Source organism: Helianthus annuus, chromosome 16 (genome assembly GCF_002127325.2).
Source record: "Helianthus annuus cultivar XRQ/B chromosome 16, HanXRQr2.0-SUNRISE, whole genome shotgun sequence".
Classification (NCBI taxonomy): domain Eukaryota; kingdom Viridiplantae; phylum Streptophyta; class Magnoliopsida; order Asterales; family Asteraceae; genus Helianthus; species Helianthus annuus.
In genome coordinates, this window is record NC_035448.2 from 175,867,960 (window position 1) to 175,881,010 (window position 13,051).

Sequence of the window (13,051 nt, forward strand, 5' to 3'; positions counted from 1 at the left end):
GCCTATAAGTAAGATACTCTCGTCGAGAAGCGATTAACGGTATCTTACCCTTCCGGTTACTACACATCTCTAAATGATTGAAACATTCGGGACTTTGGCGGGAATAAAAATCGAGGAATGGGACTTAATCGACGAGATGCGGGTTTCACCCCTAACTTGACGATTTCGTACCCTAAATGTGGTTGGTACTCGTCGATCAAAATAAAATTTTGACACCTTGACAAGGGTCCACTAGAGTTGAAATGGAAATTACCATTAAGTTGTGGATGTCACTCCTAGCTTAATGGTGAAATTTCGTGCAAAAATAGATTAGAGGTAGAATGAGAGTCGTTTACCAAATTGTGGGTTTCACGCCTATTTTGGTAAATTCTTCTCGTTGGTGTTACAAGAGCATAAAAGTAGCATAAGTGTATTCGTGTTAGCCTTAGGAAAGGCGCATAAATTTAATCAACAAGAAGTATAGCTAGGAAGCATGCATGGTAGAGTACAAAAGTTTTAAACAACAAATAAGAGGCAAAATTCCTAGAACTATAGATTAGGGCAAAAGCATGGCAATTTTTCCTAATTCCCTATAGTTATGGCTCTGATACCAATCTGTCACACCCCAACCGATGGCGGAAACATCGGGATGAGACGAAGTGTGTATAGATTGCTAGAGACGTCATAACACTATGTGACAATATTTAATTAAATTCAAATTTCATTTCAAAACTAAATGTCATACAAATTCAAAAGGAAATAACAACATTGTTTCAACAAATAACATAACAAACAAAAGATAGATAAATCTAGGTGTGTATCTAGTCCACCCTAAACTTGTTTCATCAATCACCCATACTTCATTAATCAACCTGCAACATGTATTAAAATAAAGTTTCAATGCAAAGGCAATGAGCGAGTATACAAGTTTGTTTACATAGCATAATAGAATAAAAGACTCAAATCCAACATGAACATAATAAAATAGTTTCAGCCATGCTAGTTCACGCAGTCCAAGTGATAGCCCAAGTTTCCAATGCGTTAAGTGCCTTTCCCAAAGTTTAACGGGAGGTAATATGTCTCATCCTAACAATACCCCAAAGACTAACGGGGAGGTGCATTACCCCTATAGCGCTACTACTGTTAAGGCGGAACTACACACATGGATTAAACGTTCACATAGCACAAAATAGTCTCAAGTATCACAAGTTTCATGTTTCATGTTTAAATGGATAGAGCATGTTTCAAATAAGTTTCAAGTGTCACGTGTTTGAATATAGAATACATGTTGCATCCCAAAGTGTAAAAGGGAAAAAGGGATCGAGTATACTCACGGTGGTTGCAAGCTTTCCCACTTGAAATCCCGCGAGCGAGTTTGGTGGATGGATTAATTTGGAGCACCTAGTCCTTCTACACAAGGAAATGTAGGTGTGTGAGTTTGGCGTACAACGGAAGATTATAAATTTGGAGTTTAACATAACATAAAGTATGATATCAAAATAATCATCTTTAACTTACACATTTATATGACACTACGTAACCACTAGGGTTATATTGTATTTCATGGGTAGTAAGCCCATTAGAATCATACTTGGAGTGTTAAGTCTTAGATGTCATTCTACTACCTTAACATATAAACACAAGTTTAATATTAAAGGTTCGAATGTGTGTATGTATATATTTAAGTTAAGTATTACATATTATTAAGTTCAATAATTCAAGTAGGAGGTAGAAGATTAAGATCTTCGTTTAGGCACCTCGAGTTATTCATGAATGTCATGTATGGGGTAGGAAGAACATGCTTCCATTTAGGGACCCCTTGAATGTTCACCACTTCACTTGATGTAAAGACAACCAAGGAGGGTCACGAACTAGGGTTAATACAAGTATGTAAATAACCTAAACTAAAATAAATCATCAAATCATGTGAGGATTTTATGTTGGAACAACCCAAGTTGTTCCACAATCACTCATTCATCAAAGTCTAAGCTTGACATGACTTGTGGGTTAAATACCCTAATAAAACAGAAAGTTTATGAGGTTTTATCCTCTGATTTAAGTGTCTCAATCATGTTTTTAAGCTTAACCAACCATAAGAGGGGTTGTAAGCATTAGGACATTGGTGTGAGATGTGTTAGACACAAGTTGGATGAAGTTTAAACAAGTATGTAACAAAACAGAAAGTTTTTGGTCAATTTCAGAGCATTTCCAGGTCTGATTTCTCCAAGGAGAAGTCAAGGAATCAAACTCCATGATTAACCAAGCAAGTAGGAAGAAGAATCAAGTAATTTCGTTAAGAAATGAGCAAGTTATACCAAGTTTAGTGCAAGAGTATGAATCTGTCCGAAAATGCAGATTCTTGCTTGAATTTGAGAGTGTTTGGAGAGATTTGAGTGTGATGAAAGTGTCCAAGTGCTTGGAGGACCTTGGGTACTTATAGGAGAGTGATTAGGGTTGATTTGGGGGGTTAACTAGTGCTAAAACTCGGTTTAAACCAAAGAATCCCGCCCAAAAACGAAGCTGGTCGCGACTGTCCAACTATTCTGCAGACATGAGGTCCATGCGGCCCTCCTGAGGTATCAGGCTAAGTCCACGCGGGCCGCGAGCCCTTTGTGGTTCCGGATAAGTTTCATTTTTTTACAATTTGGCCCCTGAAGTTGTGTGTTTGATGCGTTTAAGGTATTTTAAGGGCCATATTTGCCATAAAGGCATAGTTTAAGATGTGATTAAGTATGAGGAGTATAAACCAAGTATAATCAAGCGTATAAGTATCAAATCAAGTGTCGTTCTCGTTCAAAATACGTTCCATGTATAAGTTTAGATTAATTACAAGTTTCGCACATAGTTTCCAAGAATAACGATTAAACATCGATTGATACACGAAGTCGAACATACGAGCATACATAGAATGTGTATAACATAAATGTAACAAAATACAAGCTTCATTAATGATCCAAGTCTCGGTTTGACATGATTACAAAGAAGGGAACGATTACAAGAATACAAAGTTTCCAAAAATAGAAATACGAACAAAACTTTCTATAAATGGAAAGTACAAAAGAGCCGGGCGTTACAGAATGAGGCCAAGGTATGATGTTCTTCAAGAACACCATGATGACATCATCCAAGAACACTTAGATCTTGGTGATTTCACGGTTAGAAATCAAGTTTTGAAAGATAGAAAGGTGTAGAATCGTGTAATGATAAAAAAACGTACAAGAATTAGAGTGAAAACTTACCGGAGTTGAGAGAAATCTGAGAAAAGGTGAAGAACAAGGGCTGGTTCGGTTAGAGCTTTCCAAAAGTGGAAAAGAAGACAATGACAGCCCTATTTATTGGCTCCAAAAGAGGAAAGTGGTAACCGATCGGCCAGGGTCTTCGATCGGTTGGGCTGCTCGATCGAACAGCATGTTCGATCGGCTAGCCTGTTCGATCAGTGATTCCTGTTCGATCAGGAACCCCTTTTTGAGTGTTTTGCGACGATTTTTGATATTTCGATTTCGACGGACGATGATACGAATACGATAGAGTTTCCTATTCAAATTACTTTCAGTCCCAACTACTATATCTAACATACAATCATCTATAAATTCACGTTTCGATGTCGGTTCCGATTGAGTTTGATTGCTTTTCGAGTTTCGATTCGAGTTTCGATTCGAGCTTCGATTGATCACCACACAAAACATAAAGTAAACATGCACAGGTAACACATAAGGCACACACACACGTATAACCACCCAAAATTCGCGTAATTCGAGTTTCGAGTTCGATGATAGTTAGATCGGTTTGATTACTGATTAGTTAACTTTATCGCATTGTTACTTCCTACTATTCACAGTCGTAAGTAATCATTCGATCATTTTATTTAGACAACACTTACTCCACATAATACAAAAAAAGCAAAAAGAAACATTAACATTCAAAGAAGTCAAAGTTGACTTGGACTTTGACTTTGACTTTGACTTTGACTTTGACATTCGAAAATACGGAGTGTTACAACGGGGATCCACACGTAGTCACCATGCCAACACGGAGCGCCTCGTCCCCCGTTATTATACCTACATGATAAATATATACTTTGAATACTTGATTAATATCTTTAATTCTATAGTTTTTATTTGTAATACAAAGTGATATCTTTATATAAAAGGGAGAAAAATACGTAATTAAAGAAGCATTGATTTTGTTACTTTTTTTAACGACGACTTTCTTGTGTTTGGCCACCGCACTTCTTAAATTGGAGAGTCTCGTTGTCTCACTCCGGCCAAACTATTTTGTAATAATCGGGCTCACGTTGGCTTCAGAGTTCGGCTTGGGCGTTCCCTCGGGAAACCATACCGTTGGCTGCCACTTGACAATCGGTGTGCCACCACAAGAGCATAACTTTTTGGCGCAACACACGGTGGGACGAAAACTCGGGTCGGGTGGGCTCAAGATTTAAACTGACAACCTCGAACAAGGCCGAATTAAAATCCTCTATTGCCTTAATCCATCAAAAGTGACATAAGTGGGGATCGATCTTGGGTCTCCACTTAAGAAACCAAGCCTCCTACCACTAAGCCAAAAGTGATGGGTAAATGATTTGGTTAGTAATCACAAAAAAAGACATATTTTAGCAAGCATTATATTTATTATTTATGTAATATTCTTTTTTATAGAAAAATATGCATGCATTTCTTTTTACAATAAACAACTAAATATTAATATAAGTAGTATCGTTTATGAAGGTCCAGCTATTGGCGTGCAGTTGATGGCTCAAACGTGGTCCATGTCGCATATTAGCATGTCGGTGGGTCCACATGACATTATTTTCCAGGGTTTTTTAACCACAAGAAAGGAGATGCAATTTGTCCAATGTCCACCAAGTGATGCAATAAGTGATCTAATATCTGTTTCTTTTAATTTTGCATATTATTCTATCATTTTTAACTTTTTTTTAGTATTTGAGTAAATATATCAAGTAATTTATCTCAATGAGAGTGATGGTAACCAGAAAGTGTAATTTTGTTATTTTAACCTGTTAAAAGCATTATCTCTAAAAAATTCTAGTTGTTGAACACAAATGAACCCGCAAACACAAACACACATAATTCAAATATTCAAAATGATTTCAAGGTGTTTTGTAGATGGATATATATTTAGGGACGTTTGAGATTTGTTGATTTCAATGTTTTTGGATATGATTACCATGATTTAGGGTTTGATGATAGAAGGTTAGGGGTGGTAGTGTCATGAGGTTCATTGAGGAATACTAAAAAAGTGGGGAACTGACTCAAACGAACTCTGATTGGACTCATTCCAGCGGCGTTGGAACCGTCTCGTCGAACCCTAACTAGGATCTCTTAACCCTAAACCCTAAATCATAACCCCTAAACCCTAAATATATTAGGGTTTGGCTTTTAGGGTTTAGTCTTAGGGTTTAGCTTTAGGGTTTAGCTATAGGGTTTAGCTTTAGGTTTAGCCTTTAGGGTTTAGCTTTTAGGGTTTATAGTTTAAATTTTACGTTTTATCTTAGGTTTTAGCCTTATTTTTTAGCTTTAGGGTTTAGAGTTTAGGAGTTAGGATTTAGGGTTTAGGGTTAAGAGATCTTAGTTAGGGTTCGACGAGCCGGTTCCAACGCCGCTAGAATGAATCCAATCGGAGTTCGTTTGAGCCAATTCCCCGCTGTTCCTCACTTTTTTAGTGTTCCCCAATGAACCTTCCCCAGAGGTGGTATTCTCATATAATTATAATATGTTTTATGTTTTGTTACTGTATTGTCTATTTATTTATTTTTTTTTATAGGCAACGGAGCACTTTTACTAATCAACAAAAACCGTCCAACATAGCAAGGTACTACAAAAGACGTATTACATTCACCAAAGGAAACATGACCCAAAACATATGAAACTTATAGATTAAAACTAAAATTTCTCCACTCGTTGGCTTTGATCTGTTAATTACCCACTCAAATGTTTTTTTCTTTAATTTTATCTCTTCGACGACTTTGAACGGGCTGCTTTCTTTTCCGTTAAAGACCTTTCTGTTTAACCCATTCCAGATACTCCATAAGGTTTGTGAAAATACCGTGTGTATGAGTTTCTCCCGATTAGTCCTTCCTTCCATCCGCTCTATGCTGTGTAAGGGGCTGTTTGGCAACATCTGACTGGTTAAGTGTTGAACCAGTAAGAGGTCTGAACCATTAAGTGCTGAACCAGTAAGAGGTCTGAACCATTAAGAGCCTGTATAATGTTTAACCGTTCAGAAGCAAATGTCTGACCAATTCAGATTGGAGGTCTTAACCATTCAGACTATGTATAAATCTTAATCATTCAGAGGCAAATGTCTGAACCGTTCAGACATCTGCTCGTGAAACAAACAGTCTGAACCATTAAGTGCTGAGCCAGTAAGATGTCTGAACCATTAAGAGTCTCATTTAAAAGGTAAACAAACAGCTCCTAACCGTGCCCCATTGTTGGTTTGTTGTTTCTTTTACCCACAACAAAATCTGGCTCCATATTACCTTTGCCGTTGTACACTAAAATCATCAAAATGTGTGAATGCAATAGTTTCATGATATGCTCATCTTATTCACGGACTAGTTGGATCAAATTCCAATTTACCAATAAATATACAAGTTGTGGAAGTTTTCAACATATATGTTATTACTTTCATAACTTATGGATTAAAGACTCGCATATCTTGACATTTGTCTTGTTTCGTTATAATAAAAGTCAAAAGAAGGAATGAACAAAAATATCAAAGGGGTCTAAATATAATATGGAGAAATCAGTGGAGATATTTATGGGGGAGGACACCATTTGAGACCATTTTTTAAGTAGACTTAGTCGCACATTAAACTTCTAGATTATAAGTGGTTGCCATATTCGTCCCACTTGTGCCAGAACATGGACAATTTTATGAGATAATATATAAAATAGTATATTACATAAATGGTTCTTGTTCTATTAACTTATGAGAATGACTTTTGAGTCTTGAACTATAAAAAACAACATATACATTAGTTTTTTTTTAAATGATCATTTTATTTATTTATTACTAACTTCTACCTTAGTCCATATGTACTTTAATTTCTTACAACCTAGACAACGGATACGCATTCTATTAAGAAACTTCTATAGTGAAATTTTCAAAATTCTACACCACTTTTTCAAAATTTTGTTTTATTGTAGTTAATTTATATAAATAAGTTAATCTTATTTGATATTTTGTTGTTTAAAAACTATCTGTGTGATCAATGATCATGTATTGCTGTAATTTAGATAGTCAATTACCTAATCCCAATTATTAAAAATTTTGTATTATATTCTTATTTAATGGTAACTTAAGTATCTATAAAAATGATTTTATATTACACTTTTATAAAACCTATCTGTCTTGGATTCATAAAAGTGGAATGTGATATTTATATGATATCTTGAACTAGTTTATGACATAGCTTTTCGTAAACGTTTTAGTAAAAATACTGATTATAAGAAATTGTATAAAAAAAATTTAAAATTTGATATCATTTGTTATTGTATGTTTTGTTTATTATTTGATGTGAATGGTAATTAAGAAAACGGCTACTATTTATAAAGCCAAGCTACGTGAAAACGTGTTATTTAACTGCATGTTGTGTTGTACGTAATATTATACTATTAAACTTGTCTTTTGAACTATTAGTTGACCATAGACTGGATCTGCATCAATATGTGTCAACTTTTAAATTATATATCTTTATCATAGTATATAACATATTTTCTTTTTTGTACCTCATTTTTATCGCTATTGGTTTCTCTCCCACTGACTTTTCGACAAATCTCTCTTGTAGCATCACTAAGACCACAACAAAGCCAATATAGGATCACCGCAAATCCATGGCTAATATTATGCATTTGTAATATTCGTGTACGGGACCATATACATGCATTTGTAACATTCGTGTTCAGCTTCTTGCTAGGTTCTATATCGATCTCTACCGTTCAGAAAGATATACATGCTTTCATTTATGGGGTCCAATTACTAAATGAGTCAAGAAAACAAATTCAAATTCAATATCCACCCAACTTATTTTTAGTCATATGTATTTGCAAAGCAGTCCCCACAAAAATAAGGAATTTGATTTCGAGCGTCTACGTGCCTACGCCTAATATTCATCAACAGATCCGTTGCTTGACTTGGAGACGTGGTCTTGCCCTTTTGTACTGCAAGCTAAGCTAAAGGAAGTTTCAACGAAAGATAACTCACACACAAAAGAAATAAATGCAAAATTTTGTAATTTTGCCTTTATTTTTGTTTAAAACAAAAGGGTTAACTAATTATGAACAAAATCAAAGTTAATATAGATATAAAACACATCATTTTTGTGAGTTTGAAGCGTTTTTTAATGTTTTCAGAATAATTCCATATCCCCGTTCAGAAAAGGAAAAAAAAAAAGACTTATGAGAAACATATTAAGCTTCAACCCGTTTATCTTCAGAACATGTTGAATGAGGAACACAACCCTAATATCTTTAAAAAACCAACTTTATTTTGTATAAGAGTTTATTATTTTTTCGAACAACAAATTTCATTAGAAGCCTTCAAGCAAGGAGCTAGAGGCAAAGAACAACAAACAACATTAGAAACTAAAATTACACCATTCTATCCGATATAAGCTTTTTAAAAGGGAGCAATTCTTAATCCAAAGACAAGTAGGAGATTTTATGAGTAAATTACAAAAATCGTCCTTTATGTATGTCACTTATTGCAAACTGTGTCATTTGTCTTTAATAATTACAGAAAACCTACTCGATGTTTGCAAACCCTTGCAAGTTATGTCCTTTAGCCCTAATTCAGTTAATTTTTGTAGTTAAATCTGAACAAATGAACCTCACATGAAGGTATTTTTCTTGTTAAATCTGAACAAATAGACCTCACATGAGAGTAAAATGACCAAAATACCTTCATGTGGGGTTCAATTGGTCAGATTTAACCACAAAAAATTAATTGAATTAGGGTTAAAGGACATAACTTCCAAGAGTTGCAAACATCGAGTATGTTTTCTGTAATTATTGAAGACAAAGGACACAGTTTGCAATAAATGACATACATAAAGGACGATTTTTGTAATTGATTCAGATTTTACGTGTTCCATGATATTGTCAGCTAACACCGGTGAAGGGGTATGGTCCCAAATCTCGCACCATGCCTCGGCATGAGTGACCATAACCCGATTCGTTGCCCCTACAAACAAGGATTCAGCTATGGTAATGCGGGCACGCGCATACCCAGCTTGCCATCCAAATCGGAGAAGGAGAAGACTAACCTTGTGTATGAAAATGGGTTTTCGTCACCACAAGGGATGTGGTAACCACTGTGGTTACCGCACATAGAAACGCGGCCCAAAACCGCATCCTGTCGTCCCACAAGTGGCACTGCCACTTTGACTTCAGTGATAAAACAAGCAAATGGTTTGTCCGGGCACTGACGGCGGTCAGCTGCCCAGCCCACATGCATACAAAGCTGGCAGACGGACTGACAGCTACAGCAAGACGTGGCATCACCTCAGGAAGCATCCAACATTTCTGTGACCTGCGTTTCTGACACACCTGCAAAAAGGCTATGCGTTGTCAGTCTAGCCACTCAATTACCCTCCTTCACTATTCGGCTATAAATACCCATCCCGGACCAAGTTTGAGGTAACGGAATCTGCTCTCTCTCACTTACTACTCAATCACACACTTTGCTCTCAAGCAAATACCGATTCTCACGTCGGAGAGTGGTAACAAGGAGCACCCCCACCCCATCCTCCTTGTACGAGTCACGGTGTGTTTGCTTGTGTAGGAGACAGATTTGAGGACGGTCCGGCCAGCGATCTCGGAAAGAAGAGATTAAACCTACTTGACGAGACCAGTGACTTAACCCTCACGGTTAACCACTGTTTCATCATTGGCACCCACTGCTACTCTTAGCACCTTTTTCAATTTTTCTTTCTTAAGTTTATGTCGGATCATCAGATTCATACCACGGGGGAAACCTTTGCCCCCACAAATGTAGGGAAAACGGGGAACACTCACCCAAGCCGACCAATAAGCCACGTCGGCACATCTACACATGGGGGCAATCCCTCCACATATGTGCCGGACTTTTCCCAGTTCGCGTCAATACTGCCACCAGGAACTGACGTTCACTCTTAGTACGTGCAACAACAGGCTTTGTTAAACGAGACCTACGCCCAGGCCTGCACAAGCACACAACCACCAGAAGGGCCCACACCAGGCCCATTTACACCCGCACCTCGTACTCTACAATACGAGTAGCGAGCGCCAACACCTCCCGCATCCTGGGATAGGCGTGGACCGCACGGACCCTCCTATGCAGTGGCCGTACGCTTGATGAAGGGGATTCCAGTTATAGATCCCGGGCCAGAGCTATAGCGCATGAGCGCCTGGGCCCACCTAAAGAATATAAGCGAGAATCAGCTACTTGCCGCGGGTCAGGAGTATTAAGCGCCTTGGGCCGCATACCAACGACGGCGCATACGATAGAGCTGACCCGGACGACTACGCGTGCCGCCGGGACTCATAGACGGCATACAGCCAGTCTGGGGACTACGACTACTATGCCCCGACGTAACCCCGCACCACATATGATCGCGCTGTAAAGCACGATCATCGATCCGTCTACAGACCGAAGTCCGCGGCTGGCAGCTTCAAATTCACACAGGAGATTGTTTTGGCCCCACTTGCGAGGGCCAAACTTCCGCGGGTTTGGGACGGGTATGGGATTTAATGATATACCCGTTTACCCGACCCAATTACCCGATAAAGTGTACCCGTTTACCCGATTGTATACCCGATATAATTTTTTTTTATATTATTAAATATGTAGATATATGATACATCTATTTTTTACACATATACGTATTTAGTATTCTATTCCGTATGCATTGTAGTTATTTGATATATATTTTTATAATGACAATACAAAATGTAACCGGTTAGTAGTTACCCGATAAATACCCAATGGGTTTTGAGATGAGTATACCCAACGAGTAATCTTTTTAAATTAATGGGTTTACCCGAAACCCGCAGGTATACCCGATACCCGATGGGTATTTACCCGCTATAAACCCGACGGGTTTTGGGACGGGTTTGGGACAAGTTTATCTAACCGGGTTTGGGTTTTGGATTACCTAAACCCGTCCCAAACCCGACCTATTGCCATCCCTACATTGAACCACATACGCACCTTACGTCGTGTATGGACACGAATAAAATTTAAATAAAATAAATTAATATGTATTACAAAAATAAATACATGATTTAAATAAGTAAGAATACTAAAACAAAGAAATCATTAATGTGTATTATAAAAATAAATACATGATTTAAATAAGTAAGAATACTAAAACAAAGAAATCATAAAATAAATAATAATAAAAAAAAATGAGAGTTTGATCTGGTGGTTGCCTAAGCCTCCTTAGGCTAAATAGGAGGCCAGGAGTTCGACACCCTCAACCCAACTTTTACTAATGATCTCTAGATCAAGTGGTGGAGAGCTTGCATTTCTCTTGAGAGATGCATGTTCGACTCCCACTTGGTGCAGAGTGAGGCACTGGTGGGCAATGATAGGAGACCCAGGGAAACCTGGGTTGGATCCTTGAGCTAAACGGGTTTTACCGGTAATTTCACCGTCGTACCTACGGGCGGGTGGGTTACCGGGTTTTCCCCGTAATTGGTGGTGGACTCGGGTTACTCTCTGAGTACTCCGTTTGTCCAGTGGGTGCCCCAACAGTGCTCGGGATTGAGTTTGTTGGCCGTTCAAAAAAATAATAATAATAATAAAAATAAAGATAATAATAAAATACAATGTTCTATGGACCTACAACCAAACATTTTTGAAAAACTCATAAAACATAAGTTACAATACATATATGCCACCCTAAAAGGCTAAAACAATAGGTGCAACCAACCATTGCAAAAAAACACCATATAATCACAAAGTACAAACATTGATGCATAATATTATTTTAAATTAATAGTATATAAATGTGTGTATCATTTTTATGTTATAAATCCTAGTTGGAAAATCAGACCCTTGTTCAAACACATAAATACAGTATGAACAACTCGTTCTACGCTTTTATTATTTATCAATAATAGCAAACAAATACAATAAGCCTAGCCATCTATTTATACTAGACACATTTTAATCCTAACCCAACTCAAACCTATCTAACAAACACATAATTCAAACCATTTAAACAAATAAATCAAACTATATGTATCTAATCATTATCTTTAACCTATTTAACTGTTATAGATAATCCACCAAATCAGTAATGCATGTATATATTATAGAAATATCTTTACAAGTAAGTTAACAAAATGCCCTTACTTTTATCTTAAAATTGCCAAAATGTCCTTTAAGATAACAAACATTTGGATGGAGTTAAGGCCATGGAGTAAATAGGAAAAAAAACTAGGGGTGAGCAAGTTTAGGTCCGGACCGAAAATAACCGAGAACCGAACCGAAAATATACCCAACCCGACCCGAACCGAACTGAACCCAAGTACCTAGGTATTTAGATTGGTTCCAATTTTTCATATAAAATAGGGTCGGGTCGGGTCGGTTCTTTTCATGGTGAAACCCGACTTGGACCTATGGACCGGAACCGACCCTATATTTAGGGTAGTGAATCGGTTCTCGGGCCGGGTAATGGTCGGGTAGGGTTAGGTTTTTCCTTTTGCTCACCCCTAAAAAACATAGTAAACAATTAGAGGAAAATGACTATTTTTTAAGGATTTGGGTAAAACCATTAAAACAACCAAACCCACATGGAGAAAAACAGAAGTTTACTTAAAATGTTATTAACAATATATTAATTAGGGTTATTAGATTTTATCACCCCTAAATATTGGCTATTGGCGCCTGACACCCTCAACTATCACTTTGACGCCCGCCAACCCAACTTAACACTTAGTGTGTTCAATCACGTTAACTAATCACTAACTTTTGATCCTGTTACTATACTTTTGGGGGTGTCCTAAGATCCCTATGACACCCCCCAAAAGTATAATAACAGAATTAAAAATTAGTGATCAGT